At 46.6% G+C, this 25,233-nt stretch overlaps 1 long non-coding RNA gene across 1 annotated transcript; it reads right to left on the reverse strand.

Moving 5' to 3' along the window:
* Positions 1-5,295: 5,295 nt before the first annotated feature.
* LOC127491359 (uncharacterized) lies at positions 5,296-22,415 on the reverse strand. Its single transcript, XR_007920017.2, has 3 exons — positions 22,223-22,415; positions 11,329-11,460; positions 5,296-5,930 (listed from the first exon to the last, which is right to left on the reverse strand). It is a non-coding gene; the product is annotated as an uncharacterized lncRNA (long non-coding RNA).
* Between the last annotated feature and the right edge of the window lie 2,818 nt (positions 22,416-25,233).

Consider the following 25,233-nt stretch of genomic DNA (forward strand, 5'->3'; position numbering starts at 1 on the left):
TGCAGACCCTCACCACCTTTCAAGAATCCCTTTCCTTACAGAGATGCCTCCCCTAGTGGCATGGCCCAACACTGATTCTTTTATGGAACTTGGCAACTTGTGTATTTCATGCCTTTGCTTCTTGAGGCTCTTGGTCCCATGAACATGTATTCAGGAGGCCCACAGGCTGAGGAGGACTGCCCTGATCCGCCCAGAGTACCCAGCCCAGAACTGAGAACACAGGCGGTCCTCCAGACTTGCTTAGGGGCTAGGCAAGGAGCAGCATGGCTGAGACAGACCAGAGAAGGCGTCACATTCAAATGTGAAAGCTGCATCGCTGCCATCCACCTGCACACCTCGCGTTTGCCTCTCCTGGTCTCTAAATGACTAGCAGGCAATATGGTCTCCCACACTGGGGAAACAGTTTCATGAGTGGGACAGCAGGGAAGCATTCTTTGCTTCGTTCTGTACTTCTCTTCGTCTAGGTTTGCTTGGGGCAGGGGGACCACCCGGGAAGCCACATTCAGACAGTGCAAAGACTTCCCACTGAAGGGCCGAAGGGCCGTGAGGCCCAGGGACAGAATGTCACTCATGTCTTGCCCTGACCCTGAACCCCGCTCTTGTCCCCTCCAGAGTCTGTGTGTCAGGGCTGTGCTGGGACATGGTATACCCTGCAGCTGTGGGGGTGGGTGCTGGCACACAAGCAGGCAAAGGCAGACATTAGGGGACCTTCTTCCCCCCATAAAGCGCTATTTGAAGGCAGAAAACATTCTGGCCTCCTTTCCTAAGCATTTGGGGAGTGTGTGTGTATGTGTGTGTGTGTGTGTGTGTGTGTGCTGGGGTTCCAAAAATAGAAATCCAGGTCAAAAGCCAACTGAGTAAGAAGGGAGAGGATCTTTCTTCTGAAAGGGAGGTAAATACCGAGGTACGCCGCCAACGTCGTGGGAAAGCGGGCAGTCCTGATGCTTCACGGTAACAGGCAATGAAGGCTCATAACACAAATTAGCAGTGCCTTTGCCTTTGTGAAGATGTCTGTCTAAACACAAGATCATATGGAGGAGAAATGAATGACATGTCTGGTGCTAACAACGGCCCGCTGGGGCCAGGAGATGTGGGTCCGGAAGCCATTCCTCATGGCTCCACTGCCAAGGTCGTGGACAGCTGCTGCAGAACTATTTACACACAAGCCTCCAGAAGGTCCAAGGTCATGGCAGCCACTTGGGCCTGCAGGCTCGGGTCAAAGGGAGCTAAACACAGCGACTACCAGGGCTTTTAGAGAGGCATCAATGGGTCAAACAAGTTCTCCACTCTGGACGTAGATTCACAACATCTTGTCGCAGATGGAAAGAGCAATGGGGCAAGAACTGGTAAACAGAAAGAATATGAAGATTATCACAACCCAAACAAGCAATGGTGGTGGGGATAGTCGGGTGGAGGGGGCGGTGAAAGCCTGCAGGCACTTCACACACATCTGAACTCGAGCTAACATGGAGCTAGCCCTGAGGACAAGCTTGGAGCTCCGGAGCAAGATGCCCATGAGAGGTGGAAGAACCCAGAGAGGAAAACCTCTGTCAGAAAATCCACGTGACTGCATGCATCGCCACTGTGTCATGGAGAGAACCTTCGGAGCCATGGCCAGGGTAGATGCGAAGTCAAACCCACAGCCTGTCGGCTAAGACCTGAACAGGGATTTCCTCTGCAAACAGTTCAGTGTATTTAAGGGCAATACATTGTGGCAGAAGTCAATTCCTGCTAATAAAATGTGCTAGAATATTCTCCCAGGAAGTTGTGTCCTGAATTCGACTGCTCACATCAGGCAGTCTAAGTAAACATGGTAGGACTTAGGAACCCTGAGGCATCGTCTGCTAGGAAAAGCAGGGTTTTCTTTTTTATTTGAAAGGCAGAAGGGGGGGGTGGTGGTCTTCCATGTGCTAGTTCACTCCCTAAATGACCCCACTTACCAGGGCTGGGCCAGGTCAAAGCCAGGAACCAGGAGCTTCCTCCAGGTCTCCCACATGGGTACAGAGACCCAGGCACTTGGGCCATCTTCTGCTTCTTTCCCAGGAGCATTAGCGGGGAGCTGGAATGGAAGAGGAGCAGCCAGGATTTGAACCAGTGTCCATATGAGATGCTGGCACTGCAGGCGGAGGCTTAACCCACTACACCACTGTGCCAGCCACAAGAGCAGGCTTTTCATGTCCTGGAACTCAGAAAATGCACAGGCCCTTGGCCTCCTGGACCCCATGTCCTCTGTCCAAGGCATCTCCTGCTTCTCCATTTCCTCATGCTATTGGGCACTAAAGCCCTTCATAAATGATGAGTGCAAAATTGACTTCCTTCTTCCTTACTGAGCAACCACAGCAACCTGTCTTTGTCATGAACTGAACTTCAAGGAAGAGAAAAGGTCTATTTGCAGTCAGAGAGAAACCCCAAGTTGAGTGAAAATTGCTTCCCAGGCCCTGTTATGGATGAGAGCCACTTTTGAGATGATCATGAATTCCATGGGAGTGATGGAGAGAGAATCAACTTCTACCCTACCTTACCATCAATCAGCTAATCAGCAAGTCCAGCGGAGTATGTGGGCTTTGCTGTATCTCTTGTGTTGCATGAGGTTCTGGGAGAATAAAATGTTGCTGTGTGTTTAGAGCTGTATTCAAGCAATTTGACCCATAGGACTGAAACGCTCAGGTACAAGCAGGAAAATGTAGAATGACTTAAACAACTGCTTCATGAAAGGAAGACACCCAGAACAGGTTTACAACTCAACAGATTAAAATGTCTCATTTGGCAACAAATTATGATACCTTTGACATTTTTAAAAAATATGTATTTGAAAGACAGAGTTATAGGGCTAGAAGCAGAGAGAAAGAGAGAGATTTTCCATCTGCTGGTTCTATCTCTCAAATGGCTATAATGGCCGAGGCTGGGCCAAGCCAAAGCCAGGAGCCAAGAACTCCATCAGGGTCTCCCACATGAGTGGCATGGGTCCAAGTACTTGGGCCATCCTCCTCTGCTTTCCCAGGTGCATTAGCATGGAGCTGGACTGCAAGTGGTGCAGGCAAGACTAGAACTGGCACCCATATGGGATGCCAGCACTGCAGGCGGTAGCTTTGCCTGCTATGCCACAATACCGGCTCTGTGTTAATATTTCTGAAGTTTCTTTATAACAGTATTTTTAAAAGCTCTAATTCTATTTTTATCACACCTTGAAACAACTTTTTGTACCCCAAATCAACTGGATTCTGGAGCCAGTCTATTTCGTATACCAGATCCAAACTTTCCTTGCATAGGAGTGTTAAGCCTGAACAGTTTGGATTTCCTAAGTTCTAAGTTATTTTAGAGAAACAATTAAGCTTTGAAATTTAACTTCCTTAAGGGCAGACACTGTGGCAGCACGGGTTAAAGCACCACTTAGGAAACCCACATCCCATATCTGAATGCCTGGGACTGAGACCCAGCTCCACTTCCTATCCAACTTCCTGCTAATGTGTATCCTAGGGAGATAGCAGGTGATGGCTCAAGCACTTGGATCCCTGGCGCCCATGTCGGAGATCCAGATGGGGTTCCTTGCTCCTATTTGCCTTTGCTCAGCTCCAGCTGTTGCAGATTGGGGAGGGAGCCAGGAGATGGAAGATCTCTCTCTCTCTCTCTCTCCCTCCTCCCTCCCTCCCCACCTGCCTTTCAAACAAGTAAAAATAAATAAAACTCTTAAAAAAGACATTTAGTTCCCTTAGTTGTTATTATTAGTACTTCATTTCCACACTATGACTTTTTTTTTTTTTGAAGACTGATTTATGTATTTGTAAGGCAGAGTTAGACAGAGAGAGAAAGAGAGAGAGAGAGATCTTCTATTTCCTGGTTCCCTCCCCAAAGGGCCACAACCAGAAACCACTCTAATGAGTGGCAAGGGTCCAAGCACTTGAGTCATCTTCCGCTGTGTTCTCAGGTACACTATTAGCAGGGAGCTGCACTGGAAGTGGAGCATCCAGAACATGAACTAGTGCTCATATGGGATGCCAATGTCACAGTTAGTGGTTTAACCCACTGTGGTGCAATGCCGGCCCCCACATCATTAATTTTTTTGTTTGAGAGGTAGAGTAACAGAGAGAGAGAGAAAAGGAGAGAGAGAGAGAAAGGTCTTCCATCCACTGGTTCACTCCCCAAATGGCCACAACATCTAGAGCTGGACCCACCCGAAGCTCGGAGCCATGAGCTTCTTTCTAGTCTCCCATGTCAGTGCAGGGGCCCAAGCACTTGGGCCGTCTTCTACTACTTTCCCAGCCCATAGCAGAGAGCTGGATTGAAAGAGGAGCAGCCGCGACATGAACTGGTGCCTACATGGGATGCCGGCACTACAGGAGGAGGCTTCGAGTAGCATTTGCTAGTGTTTCTTTCTTGCATAAAACTATAAAGAACATACTAATGCCCTGTAATCCTACCACCTGGATAACTTTGGTAACATACAGTGAATTGTAGGCCTAACAAAAAGCTAATCCCCGTGTATCATGAGCGATCCAACAGCACTGAAAGTTGTTGACTGGAAAGCAACATTCTCCTTCCTCACCCTCCTCTGGCCCTTCTCACCCTGATTATCCACGATTCTTTCGAAAACATTTTTCTCAGATGTGGGAATCTTCACAAAGTTCACAGAAAATTCACAGGAGAAAGAAACTGTGCACGTTTTTGAAAATGCTTTGTGCCAAAATAAACTAATCTTTCAATTTCATTTTTCCAGGAACTTTTTGAAATACCTGTATACCTAAGTATGCTTTATATTCGTACCCAGACACACACACGCATACCAACAGGTTTTAAAATTCTTCATAGAGGGGACTGTATAAGCAATACCCGTAGGGCTTCATCTGGTTTATTTGCACATAATTAAGTGTGTTGAAGAACTGCCCACACGGGGCACAAATAAATCAGTCTCGTTCCTTTTTAAGAGCTGCTGATCATCTAGTTCTGTCGGATGCCATATATCTCCAATGTAGTCTACAAAACACTTCAACAGCCCTTTATTGGTTGGCATGTACATACTTTCCAGTTTTGTTTTTCTTCAATAAAAAATGCTGATAACATCCTTTTTTTATAGCTGAGCTCTTTTTTGTGTGTATTCATTGATTAAATTACTAAAGTTTTCTTTTTCAACCTATCATAAACTTTTGTATTGCCTACAATTTAGAAACAGAAAAAAAAAGTTTTGTAATTGTGTTTAGATTAAGCAAAAAAAAAATTGGGAAACTTCATTGACATTCAGGTATGGAGATTTTTTAATTTTTAAAAAGTTTTATTTATTTGGAAAGCTAGGAAGGGAAGGGAAAGAGAAAGAGAGAGAGAGAGAGAAATTGGTTTCCCATCTGCTGGAGTACTCCCCAAATATCCACAAAAGTCGGGACTAGTGGCCAGGCGGAAGCTAGGAGCCCAGAACTCCACCTGAGTCTCCCATGTGGGGTCCAAGTACCTGAGCTACCACCTACTGCCCCCCAGAACGCACACTAGTAGGAAACTGGTATTGGAAATGGACACTCCTACACGGGACGCAGTGCCTTAACCTCTGCCTAACGCCCACTTCCGCTTTATCTTGAAGAAACACTTGGAGTGAGGTCCGAGCAGTGCTACTCGCACGCCAGAGGAACACAAAATGAGCGCTCAAGCAGCTAGTGCTTTCCGCGTAGTGGGCCGTGCAGAGAGTTCATGAAGAAATATGATCATTTAAAACTTACGGACACCTGATCAGACTTTGCTGGCCACGTCCCCCTGTCAGGAGCAGTATTATCCACTGAGAACATGGAAGGAAGCATCCACCTCTGGTCTTTCTCAAGGAAGATTTATGTGAAGCTGTTGGACCTGGGCCTCCACTGGAATCGCTGAAGATGATTTCACTGGATGAAATAACTCAGCCTTGAATGTCATCTAAAGTGGTTCTCAAGCCATGCGTGATCGTGCCAGACCTAGATGTTGTAGAATAGAAGCCAATTTTTAGAGTCTTGCTTTCATTATGCGCAGACTGTTCATCCTATTGGGAAAAACTCAACTCCTTCTGCCAGTATCAGCAGCCAGACCAAACCTCCCGTATATCAGCGCCACCTGACAGACTGCAATTACGCCTCAGTTCACTGGGGCTGGGAAGAGGTCGAAGGGGACTGTGTCCTCAAAGAGAACAAAATAGCTGATGTCAGTCTCAATAGAATCTTCATCTTAAGGAAAAGGGAAACTGTGCCCAGAGCTAGATTTGCTCCATAAATCAAGCCAGATAGCTCTCCACTGGGCTAGACCCTGGGGTGCCGACTCCCCGGACCTTTTCCTGCCTCTCTCCTCCCCCTCTCTGCATCCAGAGGTGTCAGGGCAGGCCCAGCGAGGCCACCCCAGCCTGTGTGTGAGCATAACTGCTCTCCCGTCAGGAATCCCTGCAAGACACGCGCAAGTCTCAGTCTCTTTTCTGCGGCTCTAACAAAACACCGGAGGCTGGGCACTCCACAGTGAAAAAAGGTTTGTTTCCTTCACGGTTTTGGAGGCTGAAAGTCTAAGAGCAGAGGCCCCCTCTGGCCTCTACGAGGGCCTTCAGACCAGGTCACACCACAGCACATGACATCATGGTGGAAGCTCCCGTGACACACGGCCAGACAGGAAGCAAAGGGAGTCAGAGCCCAGCTCCCTCTTCCTATAACTTCCTGCTGCAGGAGCAAATGGGGGCCACACAGGAACCAATCAGGTTCCTGCAAGAAACACATTAATGCCTTCCAAAGGCAGCACCCCAGTAGCCTCATCACCTCCCACTGGGCACCCCAACTCGGACCTTGCATAGTGGGGCCCAGCTCCCAGCACACAGACCTCTGGGGGCTGTGCTCACATCACATCCAAACCCGAGCACACCACCTCTGGGAGACTGGGGAGACAGAAGCCCCATCAGCTCCTTTACTTTTACCATGAGTAGGGAGCTTTCTCCCACCAGTCGACTGTACTCTTAGTCAATGAACAGTCAGAAATTGGGTGGACTAAAACACAGGCAGGGCCGGCGCCGTGGCTCACTAGGCTAATCCTCCACCTGTGGCGCCAGCACCCCGGGTTCTAGTCCCAGTCGGGGCGCCAGATTCTGTCCCGGTTGCCCCTCTTCCAGTCCAGCTCTCTGCTGTGGCCCAGGAGTACAGTGGAGGATGGCCCAAGTGCTTGGGCCCTGCACCCCATGGGAGACCAGGAGAAGCACCTGGCTCCTGGCTTCGGGTCAGCACAGTGCGCTGGCTGCAGCGCGCCACCGGAGCAGCCATTGAGGGGTGAACCAATGGGGAAAAAAAAAAAAAAAGGAAGACCTTTCTCTCTGTCTCTCACTGTCCACTCTGCCTGTCAAAAACAAAACAAAACAAAACAAAACAACAACAACAATAAAAAAAACCAGGCAGAAAACACAGTCAATTACCTATCCCTGCCCCTGAGAAACTCCCACTGAGAATCAGATACTGATCTTGAAGAGTTAATGGGGGCTGGGCATGGTGGCACAGCAGGCTCAGCCACTGCTTGGGACACCTGTATCCCACGCTGGAGTTCTGATGCCAGTCCTGTCTCCTCCACTTCCAATCTAGCATCCTGCTACTGCACCCTGGCAGGCAGCACATGACGACTCAAGTGATTGGAACCCTGACACTCACAAGAGAGACCCAGATGGAGTTCTGGGCTCCTGACAGCCTGGCCCAGCCCTGGTTGTTAGCAGGTATGTGGGAAGTGAAGCAGCACATGGAAAATCAATTCTCTCTTTCACTCTCTCTTTCAAATAAAAATAATTGTTTAAACAAATGGAGGCAAGGCCCATATGACCCTTTGAATCTCTGGATCAAACCAGACCTGAAGTCAATTCAGCTTTGGATGGTTCAGTTATTTCAGCCAGAAACCCTAACCCCCTTTTTAAAACCAAGCTTTCTGCTACTTGACACAGAAACATTCTGCTATCATCATCTGAGAATTCTTCAGTCAGTCTAATTATAAATCAGTGTGAATGAAGAGAAAGGTACTTGCAGACCAAGTGTTGCTCTCACACAACCTTTCTTGGGCAGTTATACCAAGGATGATCAACATCAGCCTCTGAGACAGAACGAACCACACCAGGGAGAACCACAAAGAGAAGAGTCGGAATGCAGCTCTGTGCGGGGCAGCTGCAGATTTCATGTCTGATAGCAGTGTTTGAAGAATGGAAAAATTTAAAGGTGCAATAAAGCCAACATTGTTAGGAAAAAAAAATAAGCAGTTGGGAGCTCCAGGAAGAACAAGGAAAGGAAATATAAACAACCACATCACTTGGATCTGCAGTGAATAATATTTACATGATGAGGATAACATAAACACTTCATTGAATTTCAGCTTTTAGAATCCAAGTATTGACACGGCACAGATGAATTTGCCATTTCAGAACAAAACATAAATAGCACCAACCTTGACGATGTGTTAGCTGTCAGGCAGAGCCACAGCAAGAGAAGCAGAAAGCGAAAATGGCACAGGGAAGGAACTATGAGCCTGGATCCATCTCTTAGTAGTTGACGCAAAAGAAATAAATGTATGTGGGTACTTCAAAGGGTTAATGGAAAAACGGAAGGAAAGGGAAATTTATTTTGACACAGTGGAACACCTGCATCCCATATTGGATTGCCTGGTTTGGGTCCCACTACTCCGTTTCTGATTCCAGCCTCCTGCTAATGTGCCTCCTGGGAGGCAGCAGGTGTTGATTCAAGTAATTGGGTCCCTGCCACCCACGTGGAAGATGGAGACTGCATTGTGGGCTCCTGGGTTCAGACTGACCCAGTGCTATCCGCAGTGGGCATTTGGGAGAGTGAACAGCGGATGGAAGATCTTCCTCTGCTTGTCTCTCTGTCTTTTGAATAAAATGAAAATGAATAAATATGCTTTTTAAAAAGATAAGCTATTTTGATGCAAAAATTGAAATCCATGAATAGTTTTTTCATAATAGGCATTTCCATGAAGTTTGAAGACCTCTCTTAAGAATGGATTGTAATTTTTTGCACTCAAATACACTTATCTTTTTAAAAAATTTTTAAAAAGTTTAAAAATTTTTTTTACTTAATAAATATAAATTTCAAAAGGACAACTTTTGGATTATAGTGGTTTTCCCCCCCATAACCTCCCTCCCACCCAAATACACTTATCTTTTAATTCCATTCTCCACAAACTTTTTGAAGGACCCTCATATAAGTATATAATTCAAAGCTACTAACGGAACTGACAAAGTAGCAGTTCTATTGAGATATCATGCATACACCATACAATTAACTCAGAGTATAAAGTGTACAGTGTACAGCTTATGGATGTGGGGACTATTCCAGTGCATCCATTGCACAGTTCATTTTGGAGCATTTTCATCCAAAGTCCCACACCCTTTAGCCATCACCCTTCCCACCCTCCCACTCTCCACCTGGCCCTAGGCAATCCTGAGCTCCTTTTGCCTGGTCTATGTATCTCATATGTAATTATGTAACATGTGGTCTTATGTCTTATTTCACTTAGTGTAATACTTTCAAGCTTCATCTGTGTTGTACTGTGCATCAATATTTCATTTCTTTCTATTGCCAAATAATTTCCATCGTGCAGACAGACAACATATGTTTATCCATTCATCAGCCGACGGGCACTTGTGTAGATCCACCTTTGAGCTATGACAATTTATGGTGCTACAGAATATTCATGAGAAAGGTTTTGTGCAGGCAAATGTTTTCATTTCTTAGATCTCTAATAGATCAGACAAAATGGTGACTCTGCTTAACTTCTCAAGGAATTGCCAAACCGATTGCCAAATGGATTGCATCATCTACTATCCCTTCAGTGGTAGCACCTGTCATTATCCTAACGGACATCACGGTTTTTGATGCATTTCCCTGGTGGCTAATGTTGTGAGCATCTCTCTGTGTGCTTATCCATCACGTACACATCTTCTTTGGAAAAGTACTTAGGTACGTTGCCCTCAGTTGAATTGCCTTATTTGTCTTTTATGATGGAGCTATAGCTGTTCTTTATAAATTCTAGATACAAGTCCCCTATCAGATATGTAATTTGTGGGTTGTCTTTTCACTTGCTTGATAGAGACCTATAAAATACAAAAGCTTCAAAGTCCAATTTGTGTATTTTTTCTTTCTTTTGCTTATGCCTTTTATTCTACCTAAAAAAAGCTCAAGTTTACAAAGATCTAACTTGTGTTTTCTTCTAAGAGTTTTATAGTTTGGGCTCTTTAGATATTTTTTTAAAAAACTCTTTTTGACTTAACTTTTGTATATGGTATGAAGTGAGGCTTCAACTTTATACGTGTGGCCACCACGCTGTTCCTGGAGCTGTCCTCCAGAGACACTGCACCTGTGCTTTCCTCAGTGAATGGTCTTCGCCTTTATTTCTGGACTCGTGGTCCTCTTCTGCTCATCTGTGTGCTTACCCTTGCACGAGTTCTGCGCTGGCTTGATCACTGCCAATCTGCACTATGCTTCAGAATAAGGAGGTCTGAGGCCTCCAGCTTTGTCTTTCCTTTTCAGATTGCTTTGGCTATCCTGGACGCCCTTCATTTCCATGAATTCCATGAATTTTAGGGTCAGCTCTGTCCATTTCTACAAACTGGAATTCCAATGGAGATCTCTATATGAATTTGGGAAGTTATTGCTATCTTAACAACACAAACTTTTTTGATCATAAGTGTAAGATAACTTTCCAACTCTGTAAATCTTTAATTTACCTTTATACTATTTTGTAGTTTCCAGAGTACACGTTATGTACTTCTTTTGTTAAATTTATTCCTAAATATTTTAATCTTTTTGATGTTAGTATAAATGGAATTTTTCCTTAATTTCATTATTTGGTTGTTCATTGTAAGTGTATAGAAATAGAATTGATTTTTAAATCCTGCAACTCTTCTAATGTCATTAGTTCAAATAGGTTTTTAGTGGATTCCTTATAATTTTCTATATACCAGATTAGGTCACTTATAAATGAGATATTTTACTTCTTCCTTTCCAATCTGGATACCACCTTTTTGCTTTCTTTCTTGCTTTATTTTTTTTACATTGTTGTCTTAGCTAGTATGTTCAGTACAATGTTGAATAAAAATGATGAGAAAAGACATCATAGCTATTGCTCTTTGACATTTAAATTAATTTAACCCTCATTGTCTGCTAAACAAATCAAAGTACCAAAACACATGTATTGGGGCCGGCACCGTGACACACTAGGTTAATCCTCCGCCTGCGGCACTGGCATCCCATATGGGTGCTGGTTCTAGTTCCGGTTGCTCCTCTTCCAGTCCAGATCTCTGCTGTGGCCCGGAAGGGCACTGGAGGATGGCCCAAGTGCTTGGGCCCCTGCACTTACATGGGAGGCCAGGAGGAAGCACCTGGCTCCTGGCTTCAGATCGGTGCAGCGCCAGTCGTTGTGGCCATTTGGAGAGTGAACCAATGGAAGGAAGACCTTTCTCTCTGTCTCTCTCACTGTCTGTAACTCTACCTGAAAAATAAATAAATAAATAAATAAATAAATCTTTTAAAAAATGTATTACTGTATTTGCAAGCATTTAAGATGAATGTAAAAATTAACCTGAATAGATCAATGAACCAACTATAAGTACCAAACCCACAAATATCTTAGAGTAAAACACAGAGGTAGGGCCGGTACCGTGGCATGGTGGGTTAAGCCACCTCCTGCCACGCTGCAGGCATCCTATATAGGCACTGCTTCAAGTCCTGGCTGCTCCACTTCAGATCCAGCTTCCTGCTAATGTTCCTGAGAAAGCAGTGGAAGATGGTCCAAGCATTTGGGCCCCGGCACCCATGAGACAGATCTGGAAGAAGCTCCAGGCTCCTAACTGGCCTTCCTCAGCCCCAGCTGTTGAAGACATTTGGGGAGTGAGCCAGTGGATGGAAGACCTCTTTCTCACTCTCTCCCTCCCTCTCTCTGTTACTCTGCTTTTCAAATAAATAAATACTACATTCTTTTTAAAAATCAATATTAACTGCTAAATAAGTTCCATAAAGAAAATATATATACATGTGTGTATATATGTATATGTGTGTGTATATATATATATATATATATATATATATATTAGTTCCTTTTGAGTGGGACCATACCCTTGTAGATTTAGAGATTTATTTTTCTCCTAAATTTGAAGTGAAAATGGAGAAAATTTTTTTTCTTCCTGGGAGACTGTGCGTGTTTGTAGACTTCAAAAAGATTATGAAAATGCATATCATGAAAAGCTGTGAACCAAGCTGGAGCCCTATGCTGATGCCTGCATGTGGTGGTGAAACAGGCGGAACAGTCTACAGGCTGGAGGGGCATGTTGTGGACAGGGATTGCATGTCTAGGCCAGACTAGGAAGGGCGTGGGCAGAGAATAAAAACCCCTCTTGTTGCTGGGATTCGGGGTGTGGACCCTGGATCACAAGGTATCAGTCATGAGCCTTTTTTTAAAATGACATAATCCCCCCCTAGGGGCAAATTTATTTATCTATTTTTAAATTTTTTTTTAGAGATTTATTTATTTGAAAGTCAGAGTTACACAGAGAGAGAAGGAGAGGCAGAGAGAGAGACAGAGAGAGAGAGCGAGCAAGAGAGCTCTCTGCTATGGCCTGGTAAAGCAGTGGAAGATGGCCCAAGTCCTTGGGCCCCTGCACCCACATGGGAGACCTGGAAGAAGCTTCTGGCTCCTGGCTTTGGATCAGCGCAGCTCTGGCCATTGTGGTCATATGGGGAGTGAATCAGCGGATGGAAGACCCCTCTCTCTCTCTCTCTCTCTCTCTCTGGCTCTATCTCTCTCTATAACTCTGCCTTTCAAATAAATAAAATAAATTTTTTAAAGGAAGGAAGGAAGGAAGGAAGGAAGGAAGGAAGGAAGGAAGGAAGGAAGGAAGGAAGGAAGGAAGAAAAGCAGAGCAAGGGTAAATATGAGAGGGAAAAGGAGAGAGACAGACAGACAGACTGACTTAAACACAAAGATTTTCCATCTGCTGGTTCGCTCCCTAACTGCCTGCAAACAGCTAGAGTTGGGCCAGACTGAATCCAGGATCCCAGAACTCAATCTGGGCCTCCCATGTGGGTAGCAGGGACCCAACTACTTGAGCCATCACCTGCTGCCTCTTAGGGTGTGCATTAGCAGGAAGCTACAATCAGAAGTGGAGGAGCCTGGACCCAAACCTGGCACTCATTATGGGATGCAGGCATCCAAAACGGCATCTCAACTACTGTGTCCAATGCCCATTCCAGGCACACTGTTTGATGCAAGGTGAGTTGCTTTCTGCAACTTGCTCATCTATTTGTATGTGAAACGGCTCTACTTCTTTAGAGTGTTTTTCCCCCCACTGTGCAGATTCTTTATATTGGTGAGTCCCGTGAATTAATCAAGCAAAAAAAAAAAAAAAAAAGTTGCCCCTCCTTCCCTCACACCTTTCCAATCTCTGGCTACCCATTCTGTTGATTTGGAAACACAGCAATTGAGATCCAGGCTGGCCAAGACAAAATCTCCCTTGACAGGCAGAGGCAAAGCAGAACAGGCAAAGACCAAAACTCTGCTTAGGTCTGAGAGAGAGAGGAAGCTGAAACACTCCACATCTGGGAATCTTACCTCTGTGGCATCAGCAGAGCCTAAGTACTTCCCCCATTCTAACTGCTAGTAGGTCCTACTATCTTCTAGTCTCTGCCCTCTGCACTGTGAGATTCCTGAGGCCATGGGTCCGTTCAGAACTTTCTCCAGCACCTAATGGAGTTCATGGCAGACACACAGGCCCTCAACTACATGCTGTACCAATGCTGCCACCTTTGAAATGACAGTACCTTATGCCACCAAGTCAGAAATGAAATGAAAACAAGAGCCCAGAAAATGCCACATGAGTTTCTAAGAACAGATTACTTAGAGAAGCAAAAATGCGAACAAGGTATCACCTGAATGTTCCAGTGTATTATAGACATCTCTCCAGCACAAGAAATGGAAACACTATTGCAAATGAAATACCATGACTCCAAACACTGTGGATTCAAAATTGAGAGCTACCTGGTCCACTATTCCAATTTCAACATGTGTTATTTAAATAGATGACAAAAGATTCCGTCTTTTATGGCTGAACAGTTATAACAACGTATATTTTAAATCTTATCTTCTCCTTTCTTTTCATACAGGCTTGTTTTGATTGGACCACCAAAGGCAAATTCCTGCAATTTTATAGCCATGTGACATTGTTGTCATTGCTTTCAGCACAGGCCCTGATACATCTGTTAGTAAAGAGTCTAAAAGTATTCTCCTATGAGTCACTAAATGTCATTGCCAAAACCAATTAAATGCGTGCCAAATATGACAAATCACCAGAAAACTTTCAGCAATTTACAATGTTTTTGCTGAGAAAGGGAAATAAAGACGAGAAAGAGGTACATTTGCATAAAACTTTTTTTTTTTTGCTGGTGAGTTAAGGAAATTATACTCACCAACATTCAGTAATACTGACTACAGTCCACTGTTTCTCCTGCTGTTTTTCACACTGTAATTCAGAAATGATCATTAAGGATTCTGGTGGTTGGCCCTTTCCATTACTACAAAATATCCCTGTTCTTCCTGGGTTGAGAGCGCTAACTAAGAAATGAATGAACAAACTGTGAAAGAAGCAATGGCTGGGTTTCAGGTCGAATAATCACGCGTTGCTCACATATTTAACAGGCAGGCAGGTAAACTCTGAAGGAATTCTACATTTAAGACAGTCTGGGGAGAGGAACTCTGGCTCAGTTACAAAGGCTTAGAACTGAGTTGTGGAGCACATGTCGGGAAGATACTTCGCTGCAGTTCAAGGGCAATAACTAGGTGAGTTGGCAGGACTTGCAGGAAATAGGACCTCTCGCTGTGTGTAGGTCTTAATAGGAGACAGTGTCGATCTATCATGTTGTAAGATGTACAGGATGTAGCAGGCTACTTGATTTACCATGTGACTTCCCCACTAGATCTTTGAAGGATCATTAAGTAGAGAATTGGAGTGAGTGTTTTAATTAAAGTGAGGCTCTGATCTTTTTTCCCCAAATAGCCTAAAAATGAAGGAAAAGATGTGCTTAGTCCGATGCTAGGGTTTGAATGCATTCCCCCGCAAGTTCCCATGTTGGAAACTTAACTCTCAATGCAGCAGCACGGAGGGGTGGTGGGACCTGGGCGGGGTGACTGCGTGACTACAACGAATGTGTGCAGATCTCCCGGGAGTGGATTAGTTGCCACCAGAGCACTGTGTGCAAGGTGAGGCCACCCACAGGGTTCTGTCTCTCCCACGTGCTCCCCCTTGCCCTGAGGCCCCTGTCACATGCAGCAGCCCCATCCTGAAGGTCCAGCCTCCAGAAGCATGGGCCAAATACACTCCTGCTCCTTACGACTCACCCAGTCTCAGGTGTTCTGTTGCAACAACCCCAGAGTACGGAGAGTCAGAAGTGAACAGAGTGGGTGGGGGAGGCATTGGAGCCAGCAGTTAACACCCTCTTGTGCTACACGAGAGAACCTGGGGTCCACCCCTGCGTCCAGGTCCTGGCTCTGGCTTCCTGCTGATGCAGACCCTGGGAGGCAGAGGCAATGGCTCAAGTGATTGGGTTCTTGCCACTCATATGGGAGACCTGGATTGAGTCCCCAGCTCCTGGCTTCAACCATGGCCCAGGCCAAGTTATTTCAGTCATTTGGAGACTGAATCACAGATGGGAGCTCTCTCTCTCTCTCTCTGCCTCTCAAATAAGTGAATTTTTTAAAGAAGTGAATGAGGGGCTAAGAACTAGAACTGACAGCTATGGACAATCTTTTAAGAAGCTTAACTATGTAAATTTACATGAGAGTAGCACTGCCTGGCAGACACTGTGTGCCACTCACCATGAACCTGAAGAGTTCCTAACAAGGTGGCTCTGCCTTTCAGTGCCTCCAGGGACCCAGAGGCCTCACTGCAGACCAGGGCCTCTGTGCATCAAGATTGCTGTGAACAGCCCTGGCACCCACACCTCACACGTTCCTCCTGGTCCTGGGGGCGGGGGCGGGGAGTTAGGCACTGGGAGGGACTGACCCACTCAGTTTGTGTGTGAGGTCTGGTCAACTGGGAGATGTGTTTCTCTTTTCATTTTTGGCAGCAATCAAATGAAAAGAATTAAGCAGAGTTTTAAAATTTGAAATGCAAAAAGGGACCTGATGGGTGGGAAGATGAAAAGTTATCATTTTTTGCTGATTTTTTTTTCTTGCATTAAACATAATTTTAGTGTTTTATTTAACATGACAAAAGAAATACATTCTCTGGGGTTGTACCAGACTAAAAAGCTTCTGCACAGTAAAGGAGCAATTAAGAGAGTGAAGAGACAACACACAGATTGAGAGAGAATACTTGCAAATTAAACATCAGACAGGGGGCTAATATCCAAAATATACACAACTCAAACCACTCAATAATGAGAAAATCAATAACCCTATTAAAAATGGGCAAGGAACTCAGACATTTCTCAAAAGAAGATGTAAAAGTGGCCAACAGATCTATGAAAACAATGTTCAACATCTGTACTCATCAGGGAAATGCATATGGAAACCACAATGGGATACTGCCTCACACCTGCTAGAACAGCTATTACCAGGAAGACAAAAGAGAACAAGGGTTGGCAGGGATGTGGAGAAAGGGAACCCTGGTGCACTGCTGGTGGGAAGGTAAATCAACACGGCCACCGTGGGGAGAAATGTGGAGGCTTCTCAAAAAATTAAAAGCAGGACTAGCTACTAGTCCAGCCGTCCCACTTGCGGGTCTACTTCCGGAGGAAATGGAATTGGTAAGCTGAAGAGATTTGTGCACTTTTATGTTTACTGCAGCATTCTCACAAGAGCTGAGATATGGAAACAGTGCCCACTGATGAACAGATTAAATGTGACTTATGCATGTATATCCAAGAGGACTTCAAAAAGTTCATGGAAAAAAATGTATAGTATGAAAAAAACTATGCATGGATTTTTTTAAAACATTTGCACCGAAATAATTATTTTTTAATTCCATTTTCCTTAATTTTTTGACATACTCTCTCACACAGAGTGGAATATTATTCAGCCTTAAGAAGAAGGGGCTAGCACTACAGTGCAGCAGGTGAAGCCCTGCCTGTGATGCCAGCATCCCATATGGGCACTGGTTCAAGTCTCAACTGCTCCTCTTCTGATCCAGCTCCCTGCTAATGCTCCTGGGAAAGAAGCAGAAGATGGCCAAGTGCCTGGGTCACTGCACTCATGTGGGTGACTAGATGAAGCTCCTGGCTCCTGGCTTTGGTCTGGTCCAGCCCTGGCCATTGTGGCCATCTGGGGAGTGAACCAGTGGATAGCTCACTCTTTCTCTCTCTCTCTCTCCTTTTTTCTCTGTACTCTGATTTTTCAAGTAAATAAAAAAAAGAAAATGCTGATATTTGTGGCACCATGGTTGGTGCTGGAGAACATTATTCTATGTGAGATAAGTCAGGAACAGAAAGACAACTATAGATTAATCTCACTTACATGTGGGATCTAAAATAATCACAGTGGTGGGCATTTGGCACAGCCGTTAAATGTCACCAAGGAGGCTCACATCCCATACTGGAGTGCCAAGGTTTGTGTCCCAGCTCCACTTGCTATTCCAGCTTCCTGCTAACGTGCACCCTGGCAGGCAGTAGAGGATGGTTCAAGTGCTAGGCTTCCTGTCAACCATGAGACCCAAGTTCAGTCTCAGACTCCTGGTTTCAGCATGGCCCAACCCTGACTGGGCATTTGGTGAGTGAACTAGTAGATGGACAATCTCTCTCTCTCTCTCTCTCTCTCTGCCTTTCATATATATATATATATATATATATACACACAAATATATATATAGAGAGAAAGATATATATATATACACACAAATATATATGTATATATAGAGCAAGATATATATATACAAATATATATACATATATAGTCAAATATATGTATTTATACATATATAGTCAAATATATATATAGTCAAATAGTAATCTACCATAGTTATTTTTTAAAAGACTAAATGAAAGATATCATTTAAAGTAAAAATATATACTTGCCCTCATTCTGAAATTTTTATGATTTCTTTTATTTATTTGGAAGGCAGAGTTATGGAGAGAGAGAGAGAGAGAGAGAGAGAGAGAGATCTTCCACCCCCCAGTTCACTCCCCAGACTGCAAAGCCAGGGCTGGGCCAGGCTGAAGCCAGGAGACTGGCTCTCCATCTGGGGCTCCCGCATGGGCGGCAGGGACTCATGCACTTGAGCCATCTTCTGCTGCTTTCCCAGACCCATCAACAGCAAGCTGGACCTGAAGAAGCGCAGCTGAGACTCAGACCCATGCTCTGATATGGGATGCCAGCAATGCAACTGGCGACTTAACCCACTGTGCCACACTCCAGCCCCAGGCTCAGGGTTCTAAATGTTTTCAAAGGACTATGGGGGAAGCAGAATGGGGGACACAGAGGAACGGAGGTCTGTTTGCACCTATTTCCCTGGTGATGTGCAACGAATCTCGAGGCAGCAATGCCAAGTGAGATCTTCATGGCAGTGAGGGGGCCCAACATCAGCACCTGTGCAGAGAGGAGCAGGGAGACTGGACAGAGAGTGGACAGACACCACTGACAGAGGTGCTCTTCTTCACCAAGTGTGCATGCCGTAGGTGCCGACCTGGACTGGTTCTCCTTTTGACCTGCAGCTGGATGGAGTCCATGGGACATGCAGAACTGAGGCCCGCTATGCAGTGACTTTGCGGAGGGAACGAACACTGCTCAGCAGCCGAGGAGAGGGGGCACGTTGGCCAGGGCACAGCTGTCCACCTCGCTCTGCATGAACATCTCGCGAGCCCCTGTGGCTCCTGCTAAACCATGGCAGCTGTGGAAGCATGGCCGAGCTAGCTAAGTCATGGGTGCAGAGGAAGTGGCTCCGGAAGCTAATTGCAGACTCCATGGTGCATTTATTTCACACCCACTGAAAACCAAAAGCTGACTTCTGCTGGTGCCATGCCTGTTTTCAGCTCCTTTTGGTTCTGACTCAATGCTCCGAGAACAATAGAGCATGTACGGTGTGTGAGCACTTGGTGCCCTTTTAGAGTGGGTTCCCTGGTGTTGCTGACACTGTGGAGACCTTCAACATGCCCTCAGTTTATACCTTGGAGGTCAAGCAAGATAGCTCTCCCCAGAGATTCAGCTGCTCCCTGCCCAGGCCAAGGGGAAGAGTCAGACTAGAAAAAGCTACAGATGGCTGGCGGAGGGGCGAAGGATGCGGCTGAATGTGAACACCTGAGACACCCGCTGGTGATGATATCCCTATGGGGTGTGTGTTTTTACTTCAAGAATTCTCTACCATTTCAAGATCGCTCTCTCTAACCGGGGTGGGGAATGGCTGGCGCGGGGCTGTGTAAGGTCCACGAAATTGTGTGGTCCGGCCCTGCCAAGGCAACCTTGGGTAGCACTCGAAATTCATGAATTCTATAGCAGGCTGCTTTTTAAGTTGATCATGGTGTATGGCCCGGGAATGATGTTATAAATATCCAAATGGCCCCGGGCAGACAAAAGGGTCCCACCCTTGCATGGCTCACACCAGATGGAGCCCTAATTATGTGCCAGCTATTACGCCTAGGTGCTAGCGATGAATCAACCTGATAAAACTGCCTGTTCCCACAGACATCTAATTACACAGCCTTCAGAAGTTAGGAGAACTGGGGCAGTGGTTAGGATCCAGCTTGAGATACCCACATCCCATGCTGGAGTGCCTGGGACTGAGCCCTGGCTTAGCTTCGGATCCAGCATCCTGTTAATGCAGACCCTGGAGGCAGTGGGTGATGGCTCAAGTCCTTGGATGCCTGCCACTCACATGGGAGACTCGGATGGAGTTCCCAGCTCATGGGAGTACCAGCCCCAGCTGCTGTAGACATTTGGGGAGAGAACAAGTGGATGAAATCAATCAATTAATCAATCTCTCTCTCACTGTCTGTTTTTCAAATAAAGAAAAATAATAATGTAATTAATATTTAAAATTTCAGAGAACTGTGAAATGTAGTTCATACATATCCACTAATGCACTACCATTTTCAAATGGAACAATTTGATTCCAATCTGAGACAACGTCATCACCCTGAAAATAACTTCAGAAGGTTCACATTTAATTTTTTATCAAAGGAAAAATTAACGTTTCCTGTGGGAACCAAAAAAAAAAAAAAGAAATAAAAAAAAGAAAAACTAATACTTGCTGATAATTTTTATGTGCTAGGAAATAAACAAAATACTGTCACACAAATTATCTCATGTTAGCTTTTTTTTTTTTAAGATGTATTTATTTATTTGAAAGAGTTACACAGAAAGAGGAGAGGCAGAGAGAGAGAGAGAGAGAGATTTTCCATCCACTGGTTCACTCCCCAGATGGCTGCAATGGCCAGAGTAGTGCTGATCTGAAGCCAGGAGCCAGGAGCCTCTTCAGGGTCTCCCACGTGGGTGCAGGGGCCCAAGGACTTGGGCCATCTTCTACTGCTTTCCCAGGCCATAGCAGAGAGCTGGATCAGAAGAGGAGCAGCCAGGACTAGAACCGGCGCCCATATGGGATGCCGGCACTTCAGGCCAGGGCTTTAACCCACTGTGCCACAGCGCCAGCCCCTCATGTTAGCTTTATAGCAGTGCCATGAATGAGCTCCTGTAGTCTGTTGACAGATGCGGATGCATAATATTGGGGTAATAAACCAGTGGAGCTAGGGCTCCAACAGTGGTTGCCAACCTGGTGAGCTGAGAGCAGTCTCTGTACCTCAGCAGGTGAAGTACACAATGTAGGAAGAGTTCTGCTCAGATAAGAGGAGAAACAGGGAGAAGATGAGAAAGAAGACAGGAACTTAACTGCTTGGGGAGAGGTTTTGGTTATCTCGAAAAAGAACCTTTTTTTTTTTTTAATTTACAGGCCAACATCATGACTAAGTGGATTAAGCTACCACCCGTAACCCCAGCATCCTATATTGGAACACTGGTTTGTGTCCTGAGCTTTGCTTCCAATCAAGCTCCCATCTAATGCACCTGGGAAGCAGCAGAAGGTGGCCTAAGTGCTTGTGCTCCTGCCACTCATGTGGGAGACCCGGATGGAGCTCCTGGCTCCTGGCCTCACCCTGGTCCAGATTTCACTGTTGCGGCTATTTGGGAGAGTGAACAAGCAGATGTAAGATTTCTCTCTCTCTCTCACTCTACCTCTCAAAATAAATTTTAAAAATAAATTATAGGCCGGCACCACAGCTCACTAGGCTAATCCTCCGCCTGCGGCACCGGCACACCGGGTTCTAGTCCCGGTTGGGGCGCCAGATTCTGTCCTGGTTGCTCCTCTTCCAGTCCAGCTCTCTGCTGTGGCCCGGGGGTGCAGTGGAGGATGGCCCAGGTGCTTGGGCCCTGCACCCCATGGGAGACCAGGAGAAGCACCTGGCTCCTGGTTTTGGAGTGGCGCAGCTCTGGCCATTGTAGCCAATTGGGAAGTGAACCAGCGGAAGGGCTCACTCGCTCGCTCGCTCTCTCTCTCCCTCCCTCTGCCTCTCTGTAGCTCTGCCTTTCAAATAAATAAATAAATCTTAAAAAAAAAAAAGAAAAGAAAAAAGGTCAAGGCTTTTTTTTGTAAAACTGAACTCGTGTATATGAGTTGAAGCTCCACAGTCCAAGGTCCACAGAGACCAGAAGAGTGAGGCAGGAACCTCAAACGAGCAGCTCACTCAGAACCCTGGCCGGTCACCACCGTGTCATGCTGTCGAGGGCGCCACATGTCTAACCCATGGGCTGCCTCTTTCTCCTGCGGAGGGGCCCACGGCAGAGATCCCTGGTCCATCTGAGCCTACCAGGGCCGCAGCAGCCTTCTCGATGCAGGCTCCACAGAACCTCCGCCAACTGGGCAGAGCTGGACAACACACGGAAGCCATTTGCAAACAGTGATTTGACGAAGAGCAGGGATCAATGCTTGTACTTTCATTTCTCATTCAGGAGGTTGTGCTGCTGCTGGAGAGGCTCCGAGTCTCCTATTTTCTAAAAAGGTATTTATTTGAGAGAGAGAGAGAGAGAGAGAGAGGTCTTCCATCCTCTGGTTCATTCCCCCAAAGCATGCAATAGTCTGGGCCAGGCTGAAGCCAGGAGTCTGGACCTCCATCCAGGTCTCCGTGGGGGTGACAGGGGCCCAAGTGCTTGAGCCGTCACCGCGGCCTCCCGTGGTGTGCCCAAGCACTCTGCCATGGGATGTCGGTGTCCACTGGCGTCTTACCTGCCGTGCCACATGCTCATTACTCAGGGCCGTTGCTGCGGCTCCAGTGCCGGCGGAAAAGCACGTGCTTCAGGGAACCTGAACTCTTCGTTCCAATTCCCTTTCTCCTAGCAGGAGGCAGGTCTTCGACCCGTCCTATCGCCCACTGTTTCTTCTGGCATCATAAAGCCCAGCCTCTCCTCCATGACTTCTCTTCCGGTTCCGGAGCCGTAAGTGACACCTCTGCTTTTACGACACTTTGCTGCAGTCAGAAAGTTGAGTCTTCATGGTGAGGTCTTTCTTTGACACGCAGTGTGGATAAACATCTGGACAACCATTTGGTGCTGTGAGCGAAGGGATTAGACCAAGAAATACAGCCTTTTGTTGATCCATTGGAAATTCATCTCAGCCCGCAAAAGCTTACTTCAGTGTCACGAACATGAGACCTGCAGAAGTCAGCTCCCGTCTCAGGGCTCATAGATGGCTTGGCAACACAGGAAGCCTAGAGGGACTCTCTGCTCGCTCTGGTCTTTGCCCTGACACGTTTTAAAATTATTCCAGCAGTCTTGAGAAACCCAGATGATGGCTTCAGCCCCAGTTGTCATTTGTCCATCAGGCTATTACTGCCTGAGAGCACCAGGGTGCTGTGCCATGGCGTGGGGAGCCCCTCGCCCAAGGACACTGTGGCTGCAATGGAAGTCACTTCTGCTGGGCCCAGGACCTGCACCTGCCTAGATGTGGGGACTCTGCCATTGGGTTTTTCCGCTCTACTTCTGCCCTTGCTGTCTCCAGTGAAATCTGCAGTGTTTCTGCAACCCAAATCCTCAGGTTCCTGAGCATAGGAAATCTAAGAATCCAGGCACCGGCGCCGTGGTGTAACGGGTAGTGTCACTGCCCGCATCCCATATGGCCGCAGGTTCAAGTCTTGGCTGCTCCACTTCGGGTCCAGCTCCCTGCTAATGGACCTGGGAAAGCAGTAGAAGATGGCTCAGGTCCTTGGACCCCTGCACCTGCAGGGGAGACCTGGAAGAAGCTCTTGGCCCCTGGCTTCGGATCAGCGCAGCTTTGGTCATTGTGGCCACTTGGGGAGTGAATCAGCAAATGGAAGACCGGAAGACCTCTCTCTCTCTCTTTCTCTCTCTCACTGTGATTCTGCCTTTCAAAACTTACATTAAGGGCAGACTTCAGAGAAGAAAGCGTTTCTAAAAGGGTAGCTTGTTTGATGTTTCTGAAAAAGGAAAGCAGCACTGCCCCTTATTAACAAAATAAAAATAGATTAAGTCTAACGCGTTTTCATCATCTGAGTGGGACACACAGTGCTAGGCATTTTATGCATTTTTTTTTCAGGTTCTTGGCCCTATCTTTCAAGTGGGTGCTGCTGCTCCAATTTTAGAACCAGCCGGCGCCGCGGCTCACTAGGCTAATCCTCTGCCTTGTGGCACCGGCACACCAGGTTCTAGTCCCGGTTGGGGCGCCGGATTCTGTCCTGGTTGCCCCTCTTCCAGCCCAGCTCTCTGCTGTGGCCAGGGAGTGCAGTGGAGGATGGCCCAAGTGCTTGGGCCCTGCACCCCATGGGAGACCAGGAGAAGTACCTGGCTCCTGCCATCGGATCAGCGCGGTGCGCTGGCCGCAGCACGCCAGCCGCGGCGGCCATTGGAGGGTGAACCAACGGCAAAGGGAGACCTTTCTCTCTGTCTCTCTCTCTCACTGTCCATCATGGTTTCTAGAGATTAGTTAGCAAAGCTGCATTTGCAAGCAAATAACTGAACGAAGAATGGGGTGAGTGTAGACCGAGGAATCTTGGCCCTGGTTTGAACTGGTCACAGGAGTTAAAGCCATCACTGTCTCCTGCCAGACCCTGGGGGCCTCCCTGAGGCACAGGCCGGTGGCCAGGCAGGACCCAAGACATCAGGTGTGCTGAGCAAGGCTGTGGCCCCTGCCTGAGCAGGACCAGCTGGCGGGGCACTTCTGCCTGTCAGATTCACGGGCGACTGGAGATCTTGGCTGCCCAACAGCAGAGAAGGGCACTTGTTAGTATAATGGCGCAGTCTTGTCTGTGGCACAATTTACGCCCTGGACACCATCCTAGACTCTAGCCCCTGCCACCATTGCTGGAAGCCAGGTGACCAGATGACGCAACCACTGGTGTCAACTCCACCCCCACCCTAACGGGATTCACTGCTCCTACTTCCCTGCCCCCCGGCAAAGGTATAACAGGACCTGCTGCCCGCACACATATGCTCTTTCTCCAGATTTCTTTCTCTCTTTGTTCTTCACCCTCTCTTGCTCTCAATCTCTCTCTCACCCCCCTTCTCTCTCTTCTTCTTTGCCACTTCCCAATGGCTGGTCAGATCTCCCCCGTCAATAAACCTTTCCCTTAACTCCAGTGTTCGGTGTGTTTTGTGGTGGCCTTGCAGCACTCATGACTACTTGCTCGCTCATTCAACTCTCCTGGTGCTTGCACTGTGAATTAACAGGCTTACTCACTGCCTCTATAAAGTGTGGGGAAGTGGAATTAAATGATGAGCTTGCTTTTTGTGGAAAAAAAATTGAACTCCATGCCTAGTGTTTTTGTAATATGTGTTTTTCATATAGACTTTTTAAGGGGGGGAGAAAGAGCGAGAGGGAGGGAGAGCGAGAAAGAGAGATTTTGAATCCGCTGGTTGACTCCCCAAATGGCCCCAACAGCTAGGTCTGTGAAACCAGGAGTCAGGTTCTCTGTTTTGGTCTCCCTCGCAGTGGCAGGGACCCAAATCCTTGGGCCATCTTCCACGGCCTTCCAGACACATCAGTAGGAAGCTGGATCAGAACGCAGAGCATCTGGGACTGGGACTGTCACTCTGATATGGGATGCCGGTATCCCAAGTTTTGGCTTAACCCGCCGGGCCCCATTGCTGGCCCCTCAAGTGAACTTTTTCTTTTTTTGGCATACCCTTTGTCCGTGTGGATTTCAAATTTTTTTGCACTCAAATAAGCTTGTCTTTCAATTCCATTTCCCAGGAACGTTTTGAAGTCCCCTAGTAGAAATTACC

Source organism: Oryctolagus cuniculus, chromosome 1 (genome assembly GCF_964237555.1).
Source record: "Oryctolagus cuniculus chromosome 1, mOryCun1.1, whole genome shotgun sequence".
In the NCBI taxonomy this organism is placed as follows: Eukaryota; Metazoa; Chordata; class Mammalia; order Lagomorpha; family Leporidae; genus Oryctolagus; species Oryctolagus cuniculus.